Source organism: Phacochoerus africanus, chromosome 14 (assembly GCF_016906955.1).
Source record: "Phacochoerus africanus isolate WHEZ1 chromosome 14, ROS_Pafr_v1, whole genome shotgun sequence".
Lineage (NCBI taxonomy): Eukaryota > Metazoa > Chordata > Mammalia > Artiodactyla > Suidae > Phacochoerus > Phacochoerus africanus.
In genome coordinates this window covers 4181756-4204686 of record NC_062557.1, presented here as the reverse complement: position 1 = coordinate 4204686, position 22931 = coordinate 4181756, and the positions used below count along the sequence as shown (strand labels likewise).

Genomic DNA, 22931 nt, shown 5'->3' with positions numbered 1-22931 from the left:
CTCCATATGCCCCGGGTGTGGCCCTAAAAAGATAAGAAGTCAAAAAATAATAATAAAATAAAATAAAATAAAACACCCCCCAAAAAAGCTAACTACTTGGAGAGTTGGCACCGCCTGGGGCTGCTGCCCTTCCCCCACGAGATCCCTCCTCCTCCCCCTCCTCCCCTCCCCTCCTCCTCCCCTCCCCCATCCCCTTCCTCCCCCTCTTCTCCCGCCTCCTCTTTTTCACCTCCTTCCCCCCCCCACCGCCAACAGGCACCAGGCGCAGGGTCCTTAGGCTGGCCAGCCTGTCCTGGCACTCAGAGACGGGCCGTGGCCTCTCCCAGATCAGTGATATCAGAGCCTTCCCATGGAGACACAGAAGTCCCCTGAAGGAAACAGCCACGTGGGGTGACCACGTGGGAGGGGTGCCGAGGACACTGCTCAGGCGGCTGAGCCTGGGGCTGGGGCGCCCAGGAGACCCCAGGGACAGCTTTGCTGGTCCAGCCAGGGTGGGCAGCACTCAGAATCTGGACCCTGCCCGGCCTCTGCCTCCCATCAGGGGCCCCATGAGGGAGCTTGGCGGTGGCCCCACCAAGGGGCGTCCTTCTCAGCCTGGCCCTGTCCTGACTGCCTCCTGGCTGGGCATCTTCAGAACTTCCGGCCCCCAGGGCCAGGACGTCCTCAGCTAGAATGGTGGTTATGAGGCTGGGCAGCGGGCCCGGGGAGTTCGGGTTTGATGACAACTGGCGTTTGGGAGGGCGGAAAGTCCTGGAGATGATGGATGGGTGACGTTTGCACAAGAGTGCAAACACACGTACTTAATGCCGCTGAACTGAACATTCTTAAACAGCTAAAATGGTAAATTTTAGGGAGTTCCCATCGTGGCTCAGGGGTGATGAACCCAACTAGTATCCATGAGGTTGCAGGTTCAATCCCTGGCTTTGCTCAGTGGGTTAAGGATCTGGCGTTGCCGTGAGCTGTGGTGTAGGCCGCAGATGCGGCTCGGATCCTGTGTTGCTGTGGCTGTGGTGTAGGCCAGTGACTACAGCTCCGATTTGACCCCATGCCCGGGAACTTCCATATGCCACACGAGTGGCCCTAAAAAGCAAAAAATAAAATGGTAAGTTTTATGTTGCGCATATTTTTAAAAACTTAACAAAATGAATGTTTAAAAAGTCGGTGTCTCAGCCCCACTGAGTCTGGAGCCGGCCTGTCTTCCAGCAGCGGATGTGGCTTCAGGTGCCTGCTTGGGGTGATGGGGGCGGGGAGGGGCACCTGCACCTCGGCAGGATGTGGGGCCAGAGCGGAGGGGGCCTGGTTCCTGAATAAGAAGCAGCCCAGGTCCACGAGGGAGGGCCATGGGAGAGGCTGCCGAGAGCAGGGCTGGCAACCTGTTGGGTCCCTGGCAGGTACAAAGAGAAGGAGGGAGGGGGCGGAGGGGTGCTGGGTGTTGCGGGGAGGAGTGAGTACTTCCCAGCGGGGCTCATAGCGCTGCCAGATTCAGTGGATAGAAATGCAGGATGAGGAGTTCCCTTGTGGCTCAGTGGGTTAAGAACCCAACTAGCATGTGTGAGGATCTATGAGGATGCGGGTTCAATCCCTGGCCTTGCTCAGTGGGTTAAGGATGCAGTGTTGCTGCAAGATGACGTGGTTTGGATCTGGCTGTGCTGTGGCTCTGACGTAGGCAGCTGCAGCTCCAATTCAACCCCTAGCTCCGGAAACGTCCATAGGTCACAAGTGCAGCCGTAAAAAGAAAGAAAAAAGACATGCAGGATGCCCAGCTCAATCTCAGGTAATCTCAAATGACTTTCATGGGACTTACTTAGACTACAGTGTAATTCCTTACGCATAGAAAGTTCGACTTTACCTGGTGTCCTGGTCTTGTCTGGTGACCCAAGTTTGGGGTGTTACTTCTGGGGAAGCTGAAAGGTCTGGCAAGAGGGGTGAGGGGTCTGGGGTCTAATGTGATGGAGGGCTCGTTCAGGGTTCGGGGACACTGAGCCGGCTGACCTGGCCTCTTGTGACCTTAAAATCACAGATGCTCAGTATCCATACTGTGTGTGTGTTGGGGGGGGGGTGGTAAGGGGTTTGGAGACAGTCGGTTTGTTCTAAGCTGCATCTAATGGTGAGTTTTAAAATGTCACCTCCAAACCTGGTTATAAAACACAAGAAAACTGGAAATCAGTATGGAGTTTCATTTAAAAATTGAAAATATGGAGTTCCCTTTGTGGCGCGGTGGAAAAGAACCCGGCTTGTAACCATAAGGATGCGGGTTCAATCCTTGGTCTCGCTCAGGGGATGAAGGATCCGGCGTTGCCATGAGCTGTGGCGCAGGTCACAGTTGTGGCTTGGACCTGGCATTGCTGTGGCTGTGGCGTAGGCCAGCGGCTACAGATCCGATTGGACCCCTGGCCTGGGAACCTCCACAGGCCGCAGGTGCGCCCCTAAAAAGACCAAAAAAAAAAAAAGTGTAGGATGCGAAATGACTTGATTTCCCTGGAAAGAGACCAAGCCCCTTCCTTTATCAGGCTGCGACTTCGAGGGATGTCCGTCTGATATGCAGATGAGCCGCATCGGGTGTCCACGAAGCTTTAGTTAGATTTACAAGGCGGGACCAGGACTTTCCCTTCAGGGCTTGGAGGCAGCGCGCAAAGCCTCGCCAGTGTCTGTAGGAAGAGCTGGGAGGCAAGCCTGCCCACTGCGGGGGTGTCGGGAGGCGCTGAGGATGGGACCGAGGGGTGTCTCCAAGGGCGGAGAGGGGGTGCTGTTGAACAAGAGAGCTTGTGTGCAATCATTCTCAGAGGAGAGCACTCATCTTTGAAACGCTCGAGGGTACAGCCGGGAATGGCGATAACAGTGATGGACGGACCTGATGAAGGGTCATTTTTTTTTTTTTTTTTTGGCCCAAATTCTGTGCCTTCAAAGACCTTGGAAAAATCCTCCGGTCACAGGCCACCGCCGCATCCACAGAGTGAAAACATGCTACCATCCCCGTTCCGCCTGCAAACCGTGCACCTTGCTCCGCAGCGGGCACTGGGCTTTGCGGAGCAGAAACATCGCTGGTCCGGGCCCATCCTGCATTCCAGCCTCCTGTACTGGGGGCTCCCATTAGCCCCGCTCCGCTCCCTGCCAGACTCCCCACCGAGCTTTTGGGCTTTTGTCAGCTCGAGACAGCCCTTGAAAACCGTGCAAGCTGAGGGGGTGTGTGTCTAATAAAGTTCAAGCTCTGTAATTTCGCAATTACTGTAACCCACACGTGTAATTTAGGGGGTTTCTCGTAATTCTTCTTTGTACTCTCTCTTTTAAAAAGCAGGCGGCTTGAAGAGTTTTCTCTTGAACGTCCCCAACGCAGGCTGGCGTTTGCCACCCCCGCCCCCGGTCAGCTGCAGAGCACACAAAAGTGGGCAGATGGGGTTTGGGCTGCTTTTCCGGGACTCAAAAGGTTAATTGAATGTTCAGCAGCCCCCAAAGGAAGCCCAGCTTCCTCTCTGTGACCCCAGGCCTCTGAAGCTCTGAATTCATCTGGGTTGATCACGGGTGTAGACAGAAGCTTGATGAAAGGTGTAATCTACTCACAGCCCGGGGTTCCAGCCTTAAGCAAGGCTCCTCGCTGCTCCCTGCAGCACCGTGCCCACTTCTGTGCCTCTCTCTTCATTTATGTGATTAGCTGTTTATTTCAGAAATATTGGGGCGGGGGGGCACTCCATGCTCCTCTGGGGAACCTAGGTCACAAAAGATGGGGCTTTGTGGCCCTGGGGCAGGGCTGGGGGTGAGGACCGCACATACCATGACCACAGCTCCACAGGGCTGGCGGAGGGGGCTCCCTCCAGCCTCCCTCTGGTCCTCGGTCCTCCAGTGCGTGTAGCCCCCCAGGCAGCAGGGCAGGTTGGGACCCTGATTTCAGGGCTCAGCCTGCTCCCTCACTTCCAGGCTCTCCCTGGGGAATTTCTGCCTGGCTTCTGCTTGTCCCCGCTCAGAAGGTAGCCTTGAGCTTAAAAAGCTATAGGGTTTTCCCCTTGACCTGAACTCCCCTGCCCCCGATGCAGCTGGGCTCCTGACCTCCTGGAGTGGGGAGCAGCCCCAGGTTAAGACCCCAGCCCCGGCTCATCTCACCTGAACAAACAGCTTTCCAGGAACAAGAGCTTCTCAGCTTGTTGTCTGCCTTTGGCTGAATTCCAAGACCCACAAAAAGTTGATTTTTGTCACTTTTGTCCCGTTTAAAACTTATAGCCTAGCCCCCAGCGTGGCCCAGAGAACCTCCAACAGATTAAGGTTTAAACAGAAGAGGACTGGACAATCTCAACAGATACAGAAAATGTGTGTAATTCAATGGCCGCTTTGGAATAGTTATTTCGTTATATATTCTTTCTTTTTTATGGCCACGCTCATGGCACATGGAAGTTCCAGGGCTAGGGGTTGAAGTGGAGCTGCAGCTGCTGCCCTAAGACACAGCCACAGCCACGTGGGATCCGAACCACATCTGTGACCTATGCGGCAGCTCAGAGCAATGCCAGATCCTTAACCCACTGAGCGAGGCTAGGGATCGAACCTACATCCTCATGGATACTAGTCAGATTCTTAACCCACTGAGCCACAATGAGAACTCCTGAATAGTCATTTTAAATAGTTTTATCAAATAATAATGGTTGTCTACAAAACTGATAGCAAGCATTTTACTTACTGATGAAATATTAGAAGCCGTGTCTTTACGTTTTAAAATAGGATTAGCTATTTATTTATTTTAATTTATGGCTTTTTAGGGCCACACCTGCAGCATATAGAAGTTCCCAGACTAGCGGTGAAGTCAGAGCTATAGCCGCCGGCCTACACCAGAGCCACAGCAATGTGGGATCCTTAACCCACCGAGCAAGGCTGGGGATCGAACCTGAGTCCTTATGGATACTAGTCGGATTCTTAACCCACAGAGCTACAGCAGGAACTCCCAGGGCCAGGTATTTTTTTTTTTTTTGTCTTTTTGTCTTTGTTGTTGTTGTTGTTGTTGTTGCTATTTCTTGGGCCGCTCCCGCGGCATATGGAGGTTCCCAGGCCAGGGGTTGAATCGGAGCTGTAGCCACCGGCCTACGCCAGAGCCACAGCAACGCGGGATCCGAGCCACGTCTGCAACCTACACCACAGCTCACGGCAACGCCAGATCGTTAACCCACTGAGCAAGGGCAGGGACCGAACCCGCAACCTCATGGTTCCTAGTCGGATTCGTTAACCACTGCGCCACGACGGGAACTCCCAGGTATTTTTTTAATGGTTTTCATTCCACTGCAAGTCTCCTCCTGGCCAATCGCACTGAGGAATAACGGGATAAGGAGAGATGGCACCTTAGGGTGTTGATTTTGCTGTGATGGAGCCCAGTGAACTCAGAAGGGCGTCGTGCTGGAGGCTGGGCTATTGAGGATATTTCTGGACAGCGAGTCCCATCTGTGTGCCCAGGGGCAGCATCTGGGCACCAGGCACCAATGCCCTGGCTCCCTGCTTTGCTTGGAGCCTGGACTGCACATGTGGGTGTGTGCCCAGCCCTGGGGGACCTGGGGGGCCAGCCAAGGGCTCTCGTTTCAGCCAAGCCTCTCCCTGATGTCCTCTGTGCTGTGTGTGGTCCCCTCGCCCCCACCTTAGAACAAATCAGTGGGGCACCCAGAGTGGCAGTGGCCAGGCGGTGTGCCTGGTGGTCCCCCAAGAGGCAGAGGGTCCAGGCTGCCTTGGGGGGGCATGGAGCTGGGGGAAGGACGGGGCCAGGGCCCTGCCTTTGCCCTCTGCTCCTCTCCAGGGTCCAGGGTGGGGAGTGGGTTTCCTCTTTGTCCCCCACTCCCCACCCACCAAGCCCTTCCCACTTCCCTCCCCTCTGCTTTTCAGCTTCGTCCTTTCTGCAAGGCTTTGGTGCCAGCGTCCTGGCCTCCCAGTTGCCTCCCACCAAGGTACTCAGTCCAGCCACCACCACTGCTGGGGGTGCCATCTTTTGCTGCATCCTTCCAGACGGGCCGGGGGAGACCTGATCCCATCCCGGCTGCTCGTGGCCGGCACCCCCCTCTCCCCTGTTCACTGTGCACCCAGCCACACTCGGTGCCTCTTCATTTTGCTGCCCTCTTGTCCCACAATCTCCCAGGGGTGGGGGCACCAAAAGAGAGAGCGGGCAGAGGTGAGCTGAGTGACCCCATTGGGAAGGAAGGCCTGCCCGCCTGCCCGGCAGTAGCAGCTGCCAGGACGCAGAACACCTGGGTGCCCGTTCCGCTGCCCACGTGAGGGTCAGGGACAGTGTAGCCAGCGGAGGAACCTTCTGGAAGGCCAGCTCGTGCAATAGCAGGGAGCATTCAGGAGTGGGCAGGGGGCATGCAGGGGCTGGAGTGTGCGACTCTGTCTTGGTGCAGGATTTGAAAGGCCCACGTGGCAGCGAAGATGATATAAACAAGACCAAAGGGGCGACAGTGGTACAGAAAACGCGGGCTGGGCTGTGCACACGGTGGTCGACCAGAAGTTCAGAGGGGCTGACACGCTGCAGACCCCTGGGGAGCAGGTGCCTCCTTTTACCTCCACAGCCTGGAACGGATGGGCCGGCAGGAAAGCAAGGGTCTACCTCCCTCCCAGCCACACCACCCTGGCTGCTGGCTTGCAGTTGTGCTTTGTTCAAAAGCAAGGGTGCAGGCCCCGCCAACCGTGACCTTCGTGATGACAAGCCCGCTGGCTTTTGGTGAGCCGGAAGGGCAGTGCTATGGGGGCGCCTGCCTGGCATCATTATGGAGCTGTCAGTGTCTCTGTCCACTGCTGGCATGAGGTGGCCGGAGGCGAGGGTGACAGATGAGGGAGATATTTTTAGGAGAGCTGGTGATTTGACCTGACACATGTCAGAAAGGCACAGGCCTCCTGCCTGTGTGACCCCAGGGAAGAGCCATCACTGCTCCCAGAGCAGGACAACGGCCCCAAGAGTGGAGGGGGGCTGCTAATGAGGCTGCAGAGGGGTGCCCGCGGGCGGGGGGGCGCGGGGTTGCCATGCCCTGGTCCCTGAAGCCAGGCTGCCCTCTCCCACTCCCCAGGCCCCAGCCCCACCGTGGGGCATGTAGCACTGACCCTGGAAACCGGCTGGTTGCCTCTCTTAACAGGACAGGTTTTCAAGTCTGAGACTTTCTGGAATATTCTTTCTGCCTTTGAGGCATTAAGATTTTTTTTTTTTTTAATTATAGCTGACTTACAATGTTGTGCCAATTTCCCTTGTCTGAAGCATTTATTTTGCTTATTAGTATTTAAAAATCACCGTCTGCAGGAGTTCCCATTGTGGCTCAGTGGTAACGAACCCAACTAGTATCCATGAGGATGCAGGTTCGATCCCTGGCCCCCCATTGCCATGAGCTGTGGTGTAGATTGCAGAGGAGGCTCAGATATGGCGTGGCTGTGCCTGTGGTGCAGGCCGGCAGCTGCAGCTCTGATTCAACCCCTAGCCTGGGAACCTCCATATGTCATGGGCGCAGCCCTAAAAAGCAAAATAAATAAATAAATAAATAATCACCCTCTGGGCTATTTATCCTTAAAGAGAAATTAGCCAGTGGGCAGAACCAAGAGAGCTCTGAGAACAGGCCCCGGCACGGTTCTCAAGACACCCTTCCCTCCCCAGGCCAGGCGCGTATGCAGAAGGAACCTGCTACGGGCTGAGCTGCGTTGCCCTCAAGTTCAAGCCTTAACGTCACAGCCCTGGTCCCTCCGGTGAGACTTCATGCGGCAGGAGGGTCTTTAAACGGGTAATGAATGAATCCAGGCTGCGTTTCTAGACACAGCCCTGGTCCCTGAAAACCCTGCTCTGCCCGGAGGGAAGCTCTTCCGGAACAGGTGGCCGCTGTCATCGGGATGCCGTCGGGGACAACCTCCAGGCCCAGGACCGACACGCCCCCTCCCCCTGCACAAAGTCTCCTGAAAACGTGCGCTTTCAAATAGATACTGACCCAACTGAGCGACCTGTAAATACATGTTTGAAAGGCAATCCCGACTCCCCTCACCTGTCAGAGGGGGATGGTTTCGCGGCCGTGTTTCCGGCTGGTTGGATAAATAAACAGCTTTTAAACCTGACCCCTGCTGTAGTGATGTATTTACCTTGGTGATAATGTCGCATGGCTCTCCGTTTTAGCTGCTAATGGGAGGGAAGTCATTCCGGCAAGAGACAGAGGAGTGGGTCTGATGGGGGGGCACCCCTCTCCGCCCCCTCCCCCACTGCGGTGCTTGGCTTGGGTGCCGTTCCTCCTGCAGCCTCTTGGGTCTGTGACCCACTTCCGGCTGGGGCCTCTCGGGGTGGGGACCAGAGGATGTGGCCCTACCGTCCGTGCGGTCCCTGGAGAGGGAGCCACAGCCCAGCGTGACTGCTTGGGGGGCCGGGGACAGCTGGCACTGGATCCTGTCTCCGTGGCCTTCAGATGCACAGTCGCACAGCCTCCCCACTTTGCTTCTGGAGGATTCCGCGATGGTGCCTCATCTGGAGGTGCGCTGGCCTTCCTTCGGGTTCCAAATCCCTAGGCATCTGGTGCCCTTACCTCTCACCCTGGACTCCAGGGCTCCTGAGAGCTGGGGCAGCGGGGCCCTCCGCCTCCGCCTCTGCAGCCCTGGCTCTTCAGTGCACCTGCTCCCCTCGCCCCGCCCCCGTGCACGTGGTGGCAGCGAAAGGGCTCCCAAGAGGCCCGTTTGACAGACGGGGAGAGCAAGGCGGAGAAGCTCTGTCATGTGGCCTCAGTCAGGTGTCTGTGGGTTTTGTTTTGTTTTGTTTTTTTCCTTGCTTTTGAGGGTCGCACCCACGGCATATGAAAGTTCCCAGGGTGGGGGTTGAATCAGAGCGGCAGCTGCTGGTCTACACCACAGCCACAGCAATGCTAGGATCCAAGGTGCATCTTCGACCTACACCGCAGTTCATGGCTGCGCCGGATTGTTAACACACTGAGTGGGGCCAGGGATCCAACCTGCATCCTCATGGGTACTAGTCGGGTTCGTTACCGCTGAGCCACAAGAGGAACTCCTCCTTCACAGGGAGGGGGGAGGGGAGGGGGAGGGGGAGGGGGGGGGGAGGGGGGAGGGGGGGGGGGGGGGAGGGGGAGGGGGGAGGGGAGGGGGAGGGGAGGAGGAGGGGAGGGGAGGGGAGGGGAGGGGAGGGGGGAGTTCGTGTTTAATAACAGGGACAGGGTTTCGCAGTGGTGACAGTGACACGACCTTGTGATTGCAGGTGATGTCAAGGAATCCTCCTCTTACGAATGATTAAAATGATACCTGTTATGTATATTTTATCCCAACTTTGGGAAAGAAAGGGAGAAGCTGCCCGCGTCAGTTATCTAGTGTGGTCTCTGGGGGGAATGGCTGGGCCTGTGGCGGGAGACCCTCTGTGCTCAGGTTTGGGGTTTGTCACTGCTGTCCAATCAGGGTCTGGACGAGAGCCCCCCCGGGGCTGCCGTCAAGCAGCTCTGTCCCCAAGAACCTGTGGCTTTTGGAGTTCCCTGGTGGCCTACCAGTTACGGACCGGCATTGTCACCGCTGTGGCTCAAGTTCGATCCCTAACCCAGGCCCAGGAACCTCCAGATGTCGTGGGTGTGACCAAAACACAAACAGACCAACAAAAGAACCTGGGGCTTTCGGAGGGGCGTGACCTCGATGCTTTGGAAACACAGGAGTTCCTGGCATGGCACTGTCCACTCGGTATCCCCTACCCATTCCCAAGGGCCTGGTGCTTCTCAGCATGTGGTTCCTTGGGGCCCAAGGCCCTTTTACTCAGGCCTCCAAGTGCATCCTCTTAAGTTGGCCTGGAGTGAGCACAGAAGAAACAGCTCTGAGAGTCTTTGAGAGAGAAGGGCCTCGGGTGGAGGCTTTCCAGCAGGCTGCCCATCAGAACCAGATGTGCCTTAATTCACAGGCGGCCAGGCCCCATGCTAGCCTCCCCATGCCTGGAGTGCCAAGCTAGGTCCAGGATGCTGCTTCTGCGGACGGAGGCACAGCTCTGGTTAATTGGGAGGCTGGAGGGCGAGCTGGCCAGGGAGAGGCTGAGGACCCCAGGGTTTCCAGACCTGCCCCTGACAGTGGCTCCTCCAAACAGGCAAGGAGGACGTCGGGAGAGAGCGAACGCAAACCTCCTGGGGCTGAGAGTCAGAGCACGGGCACAGCTGGGCTCTGGGCCACCGCCGCCCACCCTGCTGCTCCTCCTCCAGGCTCTGAACCAGGAGCAGAGCGCCATAGGGCTGAGGCCACCCAGGCGCCCTGTGTCTCCGTGGGAAGCAAGGAGGATGCAGCTCGGGGGCGGGGGGGGGGGGCCCTGGGGCGGGAGGCAGGTGCCATTTGGGAGGCGCGGGCTGGGGGCGGGGCAGCAGCCCAGCAAACACCCACCGTGGTTTCCAGTCTAGCCGGAGGCGGGGGGGTCTGATCAAGGAGTCCTTTCTGCTGTTTCTGCATTAACCACTTGAGGGGAAAGTATAATCTGTAATAAATCTGTATTACAGTGGAAGTTCCACGGCTCCAGTGGCTATAAAAATTAATTCCTTAACCTAAACATTATTATATGGCTTTTAAAATGAATTGGTGTGTGGTGGGCTTCCTGGTTTGGGCCATTATTAGTAATTAGTGTAATCAAATAATGTTCGATCTCTCCCGGGTTTGTTTCTCCTCCTGCCTGCAGCCCTCCGCTGGCCTCCCCCCAGGAGGACCCCACCAACAGGGTCCCACTGAGCAGTCACACTCGGGATGTGATGGGCTGACACTGCCTCCTGATGTCGACGGCTAAGAAAGATGCTCTCTTTCTATCCCTCAAACGGTCAACTTTTTCATTTGTTTTTGCTTTTTTTAAGGCCGCACCCCGGACGCATAGAGGTCCCCAGGCTAAGGGTTGAATTGGAGCTACAGCTGCCTGCCTGCACCACAGCCTCAGCAACGCCAGATCCAAGTCGCGTCTGCGACCTACACCACAGCTCACAGCAATGCCGGATCCTTAACCCACTGAGCAAGGCCAGGGATCGAACCTGTGTCCTCATGGATGCTAGTCAAATGGGTTAACCGGCTGAGCCACGCCGGGAATTCCAGGACGGTCAATTTTCCTGACTGCTCTTTCTTTTTCAAAGTCCTGTGTCTGCTTGGGGTGACCTCACGGTAATTTTCCTATGGAAGGAGGCTTCTGAGAGGATAAGGACTCTGACACCTGTTTAGAGAGAGGGGTTCCTGATTCTGGGGTTCGAGGAGGGCTTCCGAGGGTCTGGGGACCACCTGCAATTGTCCAGCAAACAATGCGTCCACGCACACGGATAGGCATCTATCGTCCCCCAAGAAAGGGAGTCGCTAGTTTTCAGCAGAAGTTCAAGGGGAATCTGTATCCCAGAGAAGAGAAGCAAATGTTCACGGAGAAGCAGTGGATACCTGAGGTCCCTGGCCTGGAGCTCATGACCCCTTAGGGTCTATGGAGACAATTCAGGAAGCCCAGGAGCTGAGACCAGGTCAATTTAGATCTTTAGTTCAAAGCTATTTCTCCACTCTATTAAAATCATTGCAGGTATCTCGAAATATTCCTAGCACTCGTCATTCCTCAGAAATTATGCTGGCTCTATCACATCTTTCTGGACTCCACGTTGGTACTCCCCTCCTGTAAGGGATAAAAACCCCTATAGGACAATGTGGGGTGGGGAGGGCTCTTCTTTCGCCTCCCAGCTATCCTGGGAGCTGCAGCTTTCCTGTCATAAAGACTTCGCTTGCTTAAAAAAAAAAAAAAAATCCAGAAATCATGGTGGTTTTAAACCAGCAACTATGCTGTCTTTAATGCATTAATAAAGAAGCTCATATATCCTACTGTCTCGCTTTTAAAAACTATTTTAAGAACTGGTATTCAGTAGCATTGGTTATCATTATCCTTCTATGTATTTAACCTCAAACCCCTTAAATGGGTCCATAGACGTCATCAAAGGTCCAAGGGGGCCATGGCAGAGCCACCATCAGGACCCCTTTTGTATGCGAGAGCAGGTGTGCACCTGAGGTTACGCCGCGGCTTCGAACTCCACTCTCCCACTGTGTAGCTGCCTGATCTGCGCTCTGATTGCTCACTTTGAAGTGGGAATGACAGTCGCCCCCCAGGGGGGTCGGGGTGATTCTAACCGCCAGGACTGGTAGCAGGCACTACATCACACACTTTACACGGGGCTTCTCACCTAACTGCCCTGCGACCCTATAAATGGCGTCCTAGAATGATTCCCATTTTACGGATGGGAAAACTGAGGCCTATTTTAAGTAAGTGCCCAAGGGTACGTAGTTTGGAAGTGGCAGAACTGGGATTGAAACCTGGGCCACGGGACAACCGATCCCACGTGTCACCCTGTCGGGCCCCCCAAAAGGTCAAGCACCCTGACCAACCGAGGTTATCATCGGGGTCCCGCAGAGTCTGGAGAAGGCCGGGTTGTGGTTTCTAGGCTTTTGGAGCCTCCATGTGGCCTTGAGCTCTAACGAGGCGCCCACTGCGTGCTGGTGAGTTCCCACGGTGCAGGGCAGCTGTGTGGCCTTGAGGTGCAGCCCTCCACGGGCGCCGGCCCCCCTCTCTGTCCCCTGCACTGTGTCCTCTCTGCCCTCTCACTGTTCCAGTTTCTCAGCGGTTCTCAGCCAAGCCAGGGAATCTGAAGCCGCGTCGCTTTCTCCAAGGAATCAGCCTGAGGAGAAAGGAAAATAAGGCGTCGATGGGAATTTAAGGTAAAAGTCTCTGGATCTGAGGAGAGGGGCCCTGATAGCCAGTGTGGGCCTCGGGGATCCTGTCGGAGAGGCTCACACAGGTGGGGCACTGTGGCTCTGACCCCCCCTCCCCCCGCTGGACAGCACCGCTGGGACCAATTAGAACCCCTCTTCCTGGTCTGGATTCATTTGCATAAACTCTGGGCCCCCAGGAAAAATTTCCCAAAGGCCTCGGATTCCTTGCTAAATGAGAAAAATTCTTTTTCTTCCTCCAGCTGCCAGCTCACACGTGGCTTCCCAGGCAGGCTCTTGCTGGCTCCTCAGGCCAGCTTGCCTCATTTGGGGGCCCTTTTGGGACCCCCATCCTCTTCCCCACCCACCTCAACTCCTTCATAATTACTCCTGGTTCCTCCCAGACTCCAGCACCAAGGACAGTGGCTTTGCATTGCTTGGCCACCTTTGCACAGCCAGGGGCTAGTAGGCATGATGTGCTCAAGGAACAAGGATTTCCTTCGGTGACACCTGTCTGCCCCCTTGTGAGCGAGGCGCCCCCCCAAGGGCCACTCTTGGGCCGTTCGGCTGAGAACCGGTTGGTATTTTCTGGAGCCCTTACCGCGGTTTAGTCTCTCTCTGCTCGTTTCTGGAGCCCCCCCTTAAGGAGCTTACAGCTGAGCTGCGGAGATAAGATGTAAGTCTTGGGAAAGATTATTTTTATTTTTGGAAAGTTGAATGTTTTAAGCCAGGGTCCCATGAGGCTGTGGGGTTAGACTGGAGGCAGAAAGTGCTTATCTAATTTGGAATCACTAAAGAGTTCCAGAAGGGGCCTAATCGCCCATCCTTTAAAAAAAAAAAAAAATTCTGCAGAGATTCTGAGATGCTGCGGTTATAGGTTTGGGCCAAGAGAAAATGTCAAAACGTCAAATCACCGGTTGGAGGGATCAAGTGGGAAATTCCAAGACAGCGCCAGAGGGGCTGGGGCCGTCCAGGGTCTGGCCGAACCCTGCTTGGGACCCGTGGGCACATCCCGGATCCCGTCTCTTAACCGACAGTGTGTCCATCTCCTGGAACTCAGTCACACAGGTGTTCTCAGGTTGGTGCCGCCTCAGTCCAGGAGCTTGGCGACAGGGGCTGGACGGTCTAAAGGGGAGCAGGAGGCCCCCAAAGCTGGAGGACCATGAAGACAGCGCCCCCAATGGTGAGGGGAGAATGCAGGTTGCTGGTGTGGGAACTTCAAGACACCAGCCTACGAGTGTGTCCCCAGCAGTCATCTTTCTCCTTCCCCAGAACCGTCGGCATCGGAAGGAGCTGGGGCAATTGCACAAAGTGGCCACGGGGTGGCAGTGTAGAACTAAATCCCTGATGGTGTTCAGAAGAGAGATGCCGGATTGAGTTTGATGCTGGGGCGGATCGGGGAGGGTTCTCCCTTAATTAAATCGACCCGTGCACTGAGCTGAGACTGTGACGGCCATCCTCTCGGGCTGGGGAGCTGCCCTTGTGCAGAGGCTCTGGGGTGCTTATTCTAGGCTGGGAACACGCTGATAAAAAGTTAATTTCTATTTGCTGTTGCTCAGTAATTGGATGAACACGAAAGCAATTAAATATTAAAACATACAAACAAATAACTAAGTCACTGTAATTAGCCAAAGTTTGATCACTGTCATATTTATTTAAGAAGAGGTGATATGTCTCAGCAGGTGACATTTTAAATACCCCGGGCCTCTCTGGTGTTGTCTTTGGAGAATGTTGAATAATGCACAGAGAATTTAATTAAACCCTGTTGTAAATCAGCTATGATGACAGGGAAATGACAGCCACATGTTGAAATGAGAATTAGTCCACAGCAAGGGATATTAATTAACTCCTTTTCTGAAGGCCTTTGGCACAGAGTGATGTTAAAAAAAAAAAAAAAGAAAAAGAAAGAGAAAAAGCAATGGTAGCCATTGCTTTGACATGGGAGGGGACGGTGCCTGTTATTCTATAATCATCATTATTTATGGCTGGAATTTCTTCAGTGACCGAAGTACAGCTGATAATCACCACGCCGTGCCATGAGATGAGGCAATCCTTTCTCAGGAGCCACAAGATACAGGCAGAAAAATAGCAGCATGTATGGATGCCAGGGAACCAGAGACTCCTTTGGAGAACTCACTCGTCCAGATTTGGCCTCAGGAAGAAGGTACAGAGAGGAATTAGGTTCTGCACAGACTGCGGGGCTGGGAGGGACGGTGGAAACCAACGAGCCTAACTCACGGCCCTCCTGGCAGAAGAGGCTCCGGGAGATGCGCAGACTTGCCCAAGGTCAGGGCTTACTGGGGCAGAGTCGCTGTGAGTGACCCCGAGCCCTGGTCAGCGGCCTTCCTGTAAGCATCCCGCACCCCACAGCCCCTGGGTCCTGAAATGCAAATTGCAGAAGATGGGGGGGGGGGGGGATGGGATCTGCTGCCCCGAGGGGCGGGACACAGAAAGGCTGGGTTTGTTCCTGATGCCGAGGCTGCTTGTGCACAGTGGAGCCAGTTTCTCCCCAGCCGTGCGGTCGGCCTGCGGTCTCTGCCGCTCAGACTCTGCCGGCCTCGGCCCCCGGAAAGCAGGTTGAGTTTGAGGACTCGCCTCAGTTATTCTTTGCCCAGCGGGGATTACAAACGCTCGGCAGATAGGAGGTGTCGGGCCCTGTCCCTCCGAGGGGAGGGAGGCCTCATCGACCAGAGAAGGGGTGGACCCTCCCCTGAGGTCAGGGACGGCGAGACCACGCTCACCTCCCAAGGCCTTACAGGAGCCGCGTCACTTGCTCTCTGGTGAAGGGACAGGGTCACGGAACGCGGAGTTTCCTTCCATCAGGAACCAGACTCACGATGACACGTATCTAGGTGTCTGTTCAGAGGCCTGTGCAGAGGCTCCGGGAGCCATCAGCCAAAGCAGCCACACCTGGACCACAGACTCTCACCCCATTGGCTCCCTGGGTTGGCGATGGACAATCGTATCAGCCAATCAAAAGCTCAGAAGGGTGGGCCATCTGTTGCAGTAGACAGTCCTAGCTGGTCCTGACCTCAAATACAGGTGGCTGTATGGCTTCCTGAACATTCTAGGGCATCGCCCCGAATGTCCAACAGTGATGAGAATCTGGCCACAAAGAGGTTTCAGGACCCAGTCTTCACAACGTCCCCAGGGTCAGACGTGGCTGATTCGGACAAGAGGCCGCTGGCCTGGCTCCAGTGTTTCAGGTGTGTGTTCTCAGGGCTGACCCCAGATGCTGGGACCCCCACGATGCTCAGAGGAAGAGAGGCTGAAAGCAGATAGGGAAGTGGTGCTGAGAGCTCTCTTGGCTGAGTCTGAGGGGCGTTTGTGCGGAGAGGACCTCAAAGGAACCTTCAGTTCAGATGGGGTGACACTCCCTGGCAGGCCAGGGACTGAACAGAAGCTTAGCTTAATCCCCAGGGCCGCCCCCACCCCCGCAGTCCTCGTGTCAGAGTCACCGACACAGAGGCTCTGGGGGCTTTGGCTTGTGGGAGGATCCCAACTCATCTGGGCCCGTCAGAGCCTTAAACGCAAAAGGCAGGTGCAGTTTTGCCACTTCCATTCTCACCGTGACCGACAGGCAGGAAGAAAGGCTCAAGTTATTATTTTCACCTTCAGCCATAGTTCCTGTTCCAGAGCTTGGCTGCTGTGTGGCCTTGGGCGACGTCTTGCTGGGCCTGGAAAGGCCGAGAGGAGGGGAGCCCAGGAAGGACCAGAGTGTGAGAGTCCAGCTCTTCCTGAGCCTGCGGCCTGCAGAGTCATGGAGGGCCAGAAAAGGATTCTAGGGTCAGGTGCGTGTAGCCATAAATTTGCCCAATGCCATAGGCTATGAGCCTTTCTTAGCTCTTCCCTACCCTCATTAGCCTGGTAAAGGCTCTGAGCAGTCCTGCAAGGTGGAATTTTGTTAACTTCGGTTAATAGGGTGAGTCCCATTTATACCATCACTGAAACATCCCCACCTACTTTTGCGGCTGTTCGTTGCACCCTTTGGCGGGCAGAAAAATGGCCTCCTGAAGGCCCAGAGCCTGTGACTAGGTCACCTCTCCGGGCCACAGGCATTTGGCAGATGTGATGAAGTTAAGGACCTCGAATGAGCGTTCTTTGGATATTTCTGCCACCTGATTAAGTCCTGAGTCCTTGAGCCGAGGCCCTTTGGAGTTCCCTGGTGGCCTAGTGGTGAAGGATTCGGCATTGTCACTCGGTGGCGTGGGTCTGATCCTTGGCCTGGGCACTTCCTATGCTGTGGGCATGGCCAGAAACAAACAAACCAGACACCTTTTCCTGGCTGAGGTCAGAGGGAGGTGGGATAACGGAGATGCCACATTGCCGGGTTGGAGGAAGGGGCCAGGAGCCCAGGAGTGCAGTGGTGTCTAGAAGCTGGCAAAGGCACCGAAAGAGATTCTCCCAGAGCCTCTAGAAGGAACACAGCCCAGCTGACACCTTGACTTTTCTTGGGTGAGACCCATGTGGGACTTAGAACCTAGAGCATTTGCAAGATAATAAACTCATGTTATTTTAAACCTCTTAAATTCGTGATTTTTTTTTTTTTTTTTTTTTTTTACAGCAACTATAGAAAGACACACACCTCTTGCGACTATTCCACGCTGATATTCTGGGAATGCTGCCAGGCCAGTGATCTAGTCAAGCAATTAAGAGGGATTGACTGCTGGTTGCCTTGGTCCCTGGCAAGCGGACCAAACCCAGTTACACCAGACACACTCCCTGCCCCTGAAGGGTTAGCATGTCCTTTGGGAAGTGAGGACACTTTCGCACAGCAGGGACATTCAGGGGTGTGCTGACTCGGTATGGATGACAGACAGTGCGGAGCTGGTGTGTGTGGGGGGTTAGACCTCACCCACCCTCCGGGGAGATGGGCGGAGGTTTCCAGGAGGAAGGAGCTTGGACCTTGAATTCCCGGGGAGTCACCAGGAAGTGGGGGTTAATATGGGGGCAGTTTCCGTCCTGCTGGGAGGGGTGTGAACCTACTGTTAGGGAGGCAGGGCAGAGGGGGGGTCTTTGCAGCTCCGGCTGGGAATGTTTCTGGGGTGGGGTCTCTCCATTTCCCCACGTCTGTCACCCCAGGGGTGAGTGTCTGGTGGCGGTGCCAATTTTGGCATCGAGGTATCCACCCGGCTTTCCAGAAGATGCCTCTTCCTTTTTCCTTCCTTCTCTGGAGGCTTCCGTTCCTATTTTTGTAAGATTTCCTGTAACAAGTTTTGGGGTGTTGGGGTGCACGTGCAGCCAGAGCAGGAGCAGCGCTTGGCGCTGGGGCATGGGCAGGACTGCAGGAGTCGCCTGCCCCTTGATGCCAGGGCCACGGGGTTGGAGGGGGCAAGGCGGTGGTGGCGCGCCTTTGAAAAATCAGTGATCGGGCTGGAGCTCCTTCGCCCCCCCAGTGATTTTTCAAAGGAGCACCACCCCTGCCTTGCCCCACATCTTGGCTCAGAGAAGAAAGGGCCCAGGTGAGTCGACTGGCCGGCATTTCTGTGCAATTCCTGCCCCAGGGTGGGAGGGCAAGTGGTGCTGGTTGTGGAGGAGAAATTGCTGGCCTCCGCCTGCAACGCCAAGAGCCTTGGGGCAGGGTGAGCTCAGCCGGAAGCCATCCCATCTTTCTGGCCCTGCCTTAACCTCGCAGGCTCCACCTGCAGCCTGTCCTCCTGGCTGCTGCCAGCACTTGGGAGCCTGGCCTCCCTGTCCCTCCCCGTCCCAGGTGTACAGTCCCGAGCAGGCCACCAGCTCTAGCCTGGGGTGAGGCCTCCTCCAGCCGAGCGAGACCGTCTCCGCCCCGTCGAGCTGCCGGCCCACCCAGAACACACCCTTGCCTCCCCAGGCCTGTGAGAGCCCACTTCCTCCTCCTCCGGGTGGCCTGTCCCCTCCTGCCCTGTCCTCAGCCTGGCTTGGGGTTTTGAGTCCCTGAACAAAGGGAGACCGCCGGCCTGCTCCAAGGCTGGACCCAGCGGGTGTGTCCAGGTGGCTCCAGGACTGACTGGGTCCCTCTTGGCCCTGGTTCTGTGGGGGTTGCAACGGGGTGCCCGCCTTTTGCAAAGCCCCACAGTTGATTCTGATGGGCAGCCAGGGCTAAGAACCCTAGGGAAGGTTCTGGAAAGGGTTGGTTCTTTCAGAAACAGGGAGATTTCTCTGGAAGCTGCCCTGTCGAGGCCATGGTTTTGGGAGTGCAGGTTTCAGGCTCGGGCCTGTCCAGGGGACCTTGGCGCCCCCCATCTCCTCTCTCTACTTCGGACCAGCAACTTCGCCTCCCAGGGAAGGGTCTTGTCAGTAAAACGGGACCAGACCCTCAAGGAACAGAACCCTCCAGATGCGGCTTAGCGTGGCCAGGAGGGTGAGCACAGTAAGCCTGGGAGCTGCCCCTGCAGCCCGGGCAGGTGACGGAGCCCCGGGCTTCCCACTTCCCCTCGGGCCCCCGTCCTCAGCCTCTTTGGGTACAAGCAAGGCCTGGCCACCCAGAGAAGCGAGACTCTGTGCTCACCAGTTCCAAATGCCCGGGGTGGAGTGTCTGTCTGTCTGTCCACTCGGCATTCTGTCCATCGGTTCCCAGAGCCTCACCTGTGCCCAGGGCGGCTGTGGGCCAGGCACCCCTCCCCCTACCGCCCCCCGGAGTGTCAGACATCCTGCCCCCGTGACGGGGTGTCCACTTAGGAACCGCAAGATGCCTATACATGGAGAGTAGGTGGACGGGACGACGGGGCCCCAGCAGGGAGGGGGACCCGGCCTCCCCCGGGCCTGCACCCCGGCTGGCCGGCCCCGTGGCCGTGGGAGGTCCGCTACTCCATGTGGAAGGCAGGAGGTCTCTTCCAGGGCGCTGGGCTTGCAGATCTTTCCTTAAGCAAACAGGAGAGTTTATTTGTCTTCGGTCAAGCTCCTTGGAGGTCAAGGGGCTGGTGACCCCTTTTAGTTGGAGTGACAGGGTCCCGAGGTTATTTGCTCCTGGGCCAGCTGATCCCCAGTGCGGGGAGCTGGCTCGCGGTCCATAGACCTCACTCTTCAGCTGCTCTGCTTATGAAAGCCCGACAGAGCAGGCAGCCGGGGCGGGCGGCTAAGTGCCCTCAGGTGCCCCCCCCCCGTCCCACCCGATGTGCCTCTCTGCCACGTGCCCTCTTGTTTAAGTGCCCCCTTCCCCTCTGCTTGGTCCCTCCACTCCCCCCCCCCACATTTTCACCGAAGCCGTCACCCATCCTGGGCCCAAGGGATGTTGGCAGGTGAACACCCCCCACCACCCCAGTGGGAGCAGTGGGAGCCGCTGCCCTGGCTGAGAATCAGCACCCTCCCCCACCCCAGTCTCCAAGTACAAAGCTTCAGCCTGCCTTTGACATTGGCCCGTGTCAGAGAGGAGAAAGGCCGAGAGGGTGCAGAGACCACGCAGTACCACCCATTTTGAAAACAACGCGAGGGGCACTGGTTTTTTTGGTTTGCTTTTTGTGTGTGTGTTTTTTTTTTTTGTCTTTTTGCTATTTCTTTGGGCCGCTCCCGCTGCATATGGAGGTTCCCAGGCTAGGGGTTGAATTGGAGCTGTAGCCTCCGGCCTACGCCAGAGCCACAGCAACGCGGGATCCGAGCCGCATCTGCAACCTACACCACAGCTCACGGCAACGCTGGATCATTAACCCACTGAGCAAGGGCAGGGACCGAACCCGCAACCTCATGGTTCCTAGTCGAATTCGTTAACCACTGCGCCACGACGGGAACTCCTGTATGTGTTTTTTTTTTAAGGCTGCCCCCGTGGAGGTTCCCAGGCTAGGGGTCGAATCGGAGCTGTAGCTGCTGGCCTGCACTACGGCCACAGCAACGCAGGATCCTTAACCCACTGAGTGAGGCCTGGGATCGAACCTGCCACCTCATGGTTCCTGGTCGGATTCGTTTCCGCTGTGCCACGAAGGGAACTCCAGTACACGCTTCACTTTGTGAGAGACTTCCATGCTGTTCTCCAGCATGGCTGTACCATTTCGCATCCCCACCAGCAGTGCGAGCGCCACAATGCTTTGCTGTTGTCAGATGTTTAAAACTTCTCGCTGGTCTAATGTCTGGGTTGTGATACCTCATTGTGGTTTTAATTTCTATTTCCCTAGTAATTAATAAGGCTGAACATTTTTTGTGTGTTTATTTGCCATCTGCCTATCTTCTTCTTCTTTTTTCTTTTCTCGGCTGCGCCCATGGCACGTGGAAGGTTCCGGACCAGGGACTGAACCCACACCACAGCAGCAACCTGAGCCCCTGCAGTGACAACGCCAGATCCTTAACCTGCTGCACCATAGGGGAAACGCCGTGTATGTCTTCTTCAGGAAAGCGTCTTTCAAATCTTTTGCCTCTTTAAAAAAATTGGTTTGTCTTTGCTCTATTAAGCTTTGAGCATTCTTTAAACACTCAGTATACGAGTCCTTGAACAGATATGTGCTTTGGGAAAATCATGTATTCCGAGACTGAGGCTTGACTTTTTGTTTTCTTAATTGGGTCTCTCGAAGGGTAAAGTTTTTAATTCTGAAGAAGTCCAATTCCATCATTTTTTTCCTCTAAGAAACTGTGCTTTTTGTTTCGTATCTAAGAAATCTCCCCCTAATCCAAGATGTTCTATGTTTTCTTCTAAAAGTTTGGGTCTGGGTTCCATCGCGAGGTGGTTTTTGTATATGGTGGGAGGTATGGGTTGAGATTCATCTTTTGTGCAACTGGATGTCCAGTTGTTACAGCACCACTTCTTGGAAAGCCTGTCCTGTCCCCACTGGAATGCCTTTGTGGACACTAAATAGGCCACGCTTCGTTGGTTTTGAAACATTTGGCCTAAGGCTTCATGTGATTTGAAGGTCAACTTCTTTTTTCTTTTTTTTTTTCTCGGGCCGCACTCACAGCGCATGGAACTTCCCAGGCTGCAGGTCGAATCAGATCTACAGCTGCCGGCCACAGCCACAGCAACGCAGGATCTGAGCTGTGTCTGCAACCTACACCGCAGCTCACGGCAAGGCCGGATCCCCGACCCCCTGAGCGAGGCCAGGGGTCGAACCTGTGTCCTTATGGATTCTAGTCAGATTCATTTCCACGGTGCCACGAAGGGAATGCCTGAAGGGCTGCTTCTAACCTGTTTCTCTGAGCTCTTCTTTCGTGGCAAGCCCAGGTGAAAAGGACACCTCACAATGACGTGCAGATCCAACCACAAGCAGCGAGTGGGTGGTTGCAGCTGCTAAACCAAAACACTTGTTTTTCAATCCCATCTGACAATGCTGTGGATTTTTTAAAACATTGAATTTGGTGGTTTAATTCCTATCGTTCCTTAAATCAATCTGTTATTCTTGCAATCTTGGGAAGTGTTATACATGACATTTTTAATAAGTGAGTTCAGGAGTTCCCTTTGTGGTTCAGTGGGTTAAGAACCCAACTAGTATCCATGAAGATGCGGGTTCGATCCCTGGCCTTGCTCAGTGGGTTAAGGATCTGGCCTTGCTCTGAGTTGTAGCATAGGTCGCAGACATGACTCGGATCCCGTGTTGCTGTGGCGTAGGCCGTTTTGACCTGGGAACTCCCCTATGCTACAAGTGCGGGTCTAAAAAAAAGTGAGTTCAAAACCCACGACGCTTCATATGAAATATTTTAAACGATGTGTTAAGAAATGGCTTCTGTGTCGTGTACACAGGTATGAAACATCCTTTGAGCAGGTGATGTATTGCTTTTGGCAATAATAACGCCACAGCCAGACTCTGTGCGTTTCTTTTTTAAAAATTGAAGTACAGTTGATTTGCATCGTTGTGTTATTTCTGCTGCCCAGCAAAGCAATGCAGGTCTACATGTATATACATTTGAAAAATATTTGTTTCTTTGCAAAAGCAATGAAACGAATTGCTTATTTCAATTTTTTTTTTTTTTTCACGGATGGACCTAGAAATTCTCATGCGAAGTGAAGGCAGTCCGACAATGAGACACCAAACATCAAAAGCTCTCACTGACATGTGGACTCTCAAAAAAGGACACCACGGACTTCTTTGCAGAACAGATATGGACTCAACAGACGTTGAAAAACTTACGGTTTCCGAAGGAGACAGGGAGGCGGGTGGGGGGACGTGCTGGGGGTTTGGGATGGACATGCCGTCACATTTGGTTGTGACACCTATACATGTAATAAAATTCATTAAGTAATAAAAAAGGAGGAAAAAAACAAAAATGATAATAAAGTACAGCCAAAATTTTTTTTAATTTTTTCATTTTTAAAGTTTTATCGAAGTATAGTTTTTTATTGTTTTAATTGTAGTTGATTTACAATGTTCTGTCAATTT

At 54.8% G+C, this 22931-nt stretch overlaps 1 long non-coding RNA gene across 2 annotated transcripts; it reads left to right on the top strand.

Moving 5' to 3' along the window:
• The first annotated feature begins 1318 nt into the window (after positions 1 to 1318).
• Positions 1319 to 8046, top strand: LOC125115061 (uncharacterized). 2 transcript variants are annotated; one of them, XR_007131973.1, is made up of 3 exons: positions 1319 to 1391; positions 1695 to 1774; positions 7598 to 8046. It is a non-coding gene; the product is annotated as an uncharacterized LOC125115061 (long non-coding RNA). The 2 variants fall into 2 exon arrangements; XR_007131974.1 differs by lacking the exon at positions 7598 to 8046 and adding an exon at positions 5848 to 7182.
• Positions 8047 to 22931: the final 14885 nt, after the last annotated feature.